The sequence below is a fragment of the Oncorhynchus nerka genome, linkage group LG20 (genome assembly GCF_034236695.1).
Source record: "Oncorhynchus nerka isolate Pitt River linkage group LG20, Oner_Uvic_2.0, whole genome shotgun sequence".
In the NCBI taxonomy this organism is placed as follows: domain Eukaryota; kingdom Metazoa; phylum Chordata; class Actinopteri; order Salmoniformes; family Salmonidae; genus Oncorhynchus; species Oncorhynchus nerka.
This window is the reverse complement of record NC_088415.1, coordinates 5,042,886-5,047,885: the sequence shown is the minus strand read 5'-3', so window position 1 is coordinate 5,047,885 and position 5,000 is coordinate 5,042,886.

The following is a 5,000-nucleotide window of genomic DNA, read 5'->3' as shown; positions in this document are numbered from 1 at the left end:
CATAATAACGGCTGGAACGGACCCAATGGAAAGGCATCAAACACATGGAAACCATGGAAACCATTCCACTCATAAACATGCGCTCGTCCTCCCAAATTAAGACACCACCAACCTCCTGTGATCTTTAAGTACTACTGTCTGTGGGACAGGACGGGGGAGGACAAGACAAAGTCAATGGCATCCTATTCCCTATATATAGTGCACTACTTTAGACCAGAGTCCTATGGCACCCTATTCCCTATATAGTGCACTATAAAATACACTGTCCTAGCTTTAGAAAATACATTTAAGGGCCATGTTTTGTTTTTCATTCTGTTGGATTATCAACCTTTTAGAGTTCATAGAAATAGAAAATATAGAAATATTAATCATTGACATTAAGGTGGAGGCCCATTCTATAGGTGATATATCTATGGTAGAGCTGCCTTTATTCTTCATATCAGACCAAGGCCAGGGTAGTGTCCTATCAGACCAAGGCCAGGGTAGTATCCTATCAGAACAAGGCCAGGGTAGTATCCTATCAGAACAAGGCCAGGGTAGTATCCTATCAGAACAAGGCCAGGGTAGTGTCCAATCAGAACAAGGCCAGGGTAGTATCCTCCTATCAGAACAAGGCCAGGGTAGTATCCTCCTATCAGAACAAGGCTAGGGTAGTATCCTCCTATCAGAACAAGGCCAGGGTAGTATCCTCCTATCAGAACAAGGCCAGGGTAGTATCCTCCTATCAGAACAAGGCCAGGGTAGTATCCTATCAGAACAAGGACAGGGTAGTGTCCTATCAGACCAAGGCCAGGGTAGTGTCCTATTAGAACAAGGCCAGGGTAGTATCCTCCTATCAGAACAAGGCCAGGGTAGTATCCTCCTATCAGACCAAGGCCAGGGTAGTATCCTATCAGACCAAGGTCAGGGTAGTGTCTTATAAGACCAAGGCCAGGGTAGTATCCTCTCAGAACAAGGCCAGGGTAGTATCCTCCTATCAGAACAAGGCCAGGGTTGTATCCTCCTATAAGAACAAGGCCAGGGTAGTATCCTCCTATCAGAACAAGGCCAGGGTAGTATCCTCCTATCAGAACAAGGCCAGGGTAGTATCCTCCTATCAGAACAAGGACAGGGTAGTATTCTCCTATCAGAACAAGGCCAGGGTAGTGTCCTATCAGAACAAGGCCAGGGTCGTATCCTCCTATCAGAACAAGGCCAGGGTAGTATTCTCCTATCAGAACAAGGCCAGGTTAGTGTCCTATCAGACCAAGGCCAGGGTAGTGTCCTCCTATCAGACCAAGGCCAGGGTAGTGTCCTATCAGAACAAGGCCAGGGTAGTGTCCTCCTATCAGACCAAGGCCAGGGTAGTGTCCTCCTATCAGACCAAGACCAGGGTAGTGTCCTATCAGAACAAGGCCAGGGTAGTGTCCTCCTATCAGACCAAGACCAGGGTAGTATCCTCCTATCAGACCAAGGCCAGGGTAGTGTCCTCCTATCAGAACAAGGCCAGGGTAGTGTCCTCCTATCAGACCAAGGCCAGGGTAGTGTCCTCCTATCAGACCAAGACCAGGGTAGTGTCCTATCAGAACAAGGCCAGGGTAGTGTCCTCCTATCAGACCAAGACCAGGGTAGTATCCTCCTATCAGACCAAGGCCAGGGTAGTGTCCTCCTATCAGAACAAGGCCAGGGTAGTGTCCTCCTATCAGAACAAGGCCAGGGTAGTGTCCTCCTATCAGAACAAGGCCAGGGTAGTGTCCTCCTATCAGAACAAGGCCAGGGTAGTGTCGTCCTATCAGACCAAGGCCAGGGTAGTGTCCTCCTATCAGAACAAGGCCAGGGTAGTGTCCTATCAGACCAAGGCCAGGGTAGTGTCCTATCAGACCAAGGCCAGGGTAGTGTCCTCCTATCAGAACAAGGCCAGGGTAGTGTCCTCCTATCAGAACAAGGCCAGGGTAGTGTCCTCCTATCAGAACAAGGCCAGGGTAGTGTCCTCCTATCAGAACAAGGCCAGGGTAGTGTCGTCCTATCAGACCAAGGCCAGGGTAGTGTCCTCCTATCAGAACAAGGCCAGGGTAGTGTCCTATCAGACCAAGGCCAGGGTAGTGTCCTATCAGACCAAGGCCAGGGTAGTGTCCTCCTATCAGAACAAGGCCAGGGTAGTGTCCTCCTATCAGAACAAGGCCAGGGTAGTGTCCTATCAGAACAGGGTAGTGTCCTCCTATCAGAACAGGGTAGTGTCCTATCAGAACAGGGTAGTATTCTGTTGAAACAAAATTGAAGGAAACAGTCAAACGGAGGTATTATTTTTATTGTCTGAGGTGTGTGTGTGTGTGTGTGTGTGTGTGTGTGTGTGTGTGTGTGTGTGTGTATGTGTGTGTGTGTGTGTGTGTGTGCATTTTTGTAGGAGTGTAGGAGTGTTGTTAACTCCTGGACACAGCGCCAAGACAAGTGGAACTAATAGCAGGTCATCTTCCCTCTGAAGTTTAACGCTGAGGAGATAGAGAAGGAGAGGGAGGGAGAGAGAAGGAGAGAGAAGTGGAGGGAAGGAGAGAAGGGAGAGAGAAAGAGAGAGAGGGTGGGAGAGAAGGAGAGAGAGAAAGAAAGAGAGAGAGATAGAAAGAGAGGGAGGGAGAGGAGAGAAGGAGAGAGAGATAGAGGAGTGAGAAGGAGATGGAGGGAGAGAGAGAAGGAGAGAGTTAGAGAAGGAGTGAGAAGGAGAGGGAGGGAGAGAGAAGGAGAGAGAGGGGGTTGAGAGGAGAGGGAGTTGAGAGAGGAGAGAATGAGAGGGGTTGAGAGAGAGGAGAGGGGGTTGAGAGAGAGGAGAGTGGTTTGAGAGAGAGAATGAGAGGGGGTTGAGAGAGAGGAGAGGGGGTTGAGAGAGAGAATGAGAGGGGAATGAGAGAGAATGAGAGGGGGTTGAGAGAGAGAGAATGAGAGGGGTTGAGAGAGAGAGAGGAGAGGGAGAGAGAGAGAGAGAGAGAGGGGGTTGAGAGAGAGAGAGAAGGAGAGGGGGTTGAGAGAGAGGAGAGGAGTTTGAGAGAGAGAGAGATGGGGTTGAGAGAGAGAAGGAGAGGGGGTTGAGAGAGAATGAGAGAATGAGAGGGGTTGAGAGAGAATGAGAGGGAGTTGAGAGAGAGGAGAGGGGGTTGAGAGAGAGAGAATGAGAGGGGGTTGAGAGAGAGGAGAGGGAGTTGAGAGAGAGAAGGAGAGGGGGTTGAGAGAGAGAGAATGAGAGGGGGTTGAGAGAGAGAAGGTGGGGGGTTGAGAGAGAGGAGAGGGGGAACAGAGAGAGAAAGAGAGGGGTTGAGAGAGAGGAGAGGGGGTTGAGAGAGAGAGAATGAGAGGGGTTGAGAGAGAGAATGAGAAGGGGTTGAGAGAGAGAAAGAGAGAAATAGAGGAGAGGGGTTGAGAGTGAGAGAATGAGAGGGGTTGAGAGAGAGAAAGAGAGGGGGAAGAGAGAGAGAAAGAGAGGAGAGGGGGTTGAGTGAGAGAGGGTTGAGAGAGAGAAGGAGAGGGGGTTGAGAGAGAGAAAGAGAGGGGGAAGAGAGAAAGAGAGGAGAGGGAGAGAGAGAAGGAGAGGGGGTTGAGAGAGAGAGAGAGAGAGAGAGAAGGAGAGAGAGAAAAGGAGAGGAGGAGAGGGAGTTAAGAGAGAAGGAAAGGGAGGGAGTGAGTGTGTGTGTGTGTAATTAATGGCAGCTCGCCCCTGAGGAGAGGTGTAGCATCCCTCTGCTTGTAGTTACCACGCCGACGCAGACCAAGGGACCTAACTAACGATCTCCCTGCAGTTACTAAGGCAACCGCAGTAAAAGAGGGCACATTCGTCTTCGAGTGGCTCCTATTTTCTTGCTGTTTTCTCTCTCTTTCCTGTTTTTTTACTTGGTAGCATTTGAACTTGAGCTTATCTCTCTCGCTCAATGTTCTGTATCTCTGCAGTCAGCAAGTTACAGACAGACAGACAGACAGACAGACAGACAGACAGACAGACAGACAGACAGACAGACAGACAGACAGACAGACAGACAGACAGACAGACAGACAGACAGACAGACAGACAGACAGACAGACAGACAGACAGACAGACAGACATTCCTCCTCAGGTCTGAGTCTGAATTCTGCTCGTCTTGACTGGTAGTTTTTTCTGTCCACTGTAATTTCACTACTACATGATGATTCCTGGGTGACCCTGAACATACAATAGTGGATAGATGGCACACAACATCAAACAAACCTCGGAACTGGAGGACAGAGTCGCAGGGAATGACCCTTTATGTCTATCAGTGCTGCAGCCTCCTGTTCTCTCTCTCTCTCAACCTCTTCTCTCTCTCTCTCTCTCTCTCAACTCTCTCTCTCTCTCTCTCTCTCTCTCTCTCTCTCTCTCTCTCTCACTCTCTCTCTCTCTCTCTCTCTCTCTCTCTCTCTCTCTCGCTCTCTCTCTCTCATATCAAAGTCCTCAAAGGACCTCTGAGACACCAGAAGGCCCCATGTGCTGTGTATTGCGACCGGTTTGATCAGAGCCTCGTTCCCAAGGCCTGTTTGTCATTGACTTGATTTCTGTTTTTTTGAGAAAAAGACATAAAAAGCTGGAAGTGAAAGGGAAAGGAGATACATCTGTTTCGTGGTAAATCTGTTTTTCTCCCTGAGAGGTTGAATGAAGAAGACAGCAGTTCCAGGTTTCCTCAATCAACCCTCAGACAAAGAGAGAGTCGTTTTAGGAGAGAGTCGTTTTAGGAGAGAGTCGTTTTAAGGGAGAGTTGTTTTAGGGGAGAGTCGTTTTAGGAGAGAGTCGTTTTAAGAGAGAGTCGTATTACAGGATTTTGGTGCTTTGATTTTCTCTCTCTGGAGTCTATAGATGCATTCCTGGTTTTGCTGGAGTCTGTAGATTCGGTCCTGGTTTTGCTGGAGTCTGTAGATTCGGTCCTGGTTTTGCTGGAGTCTGTAGATTCGGTCCTGGTTTTGCTGGAGTCTGTAGATTCGGTCCTGGTTTTGCTGGAGTCTGTAGATTCGGTCCTGGTTTTGCTGGA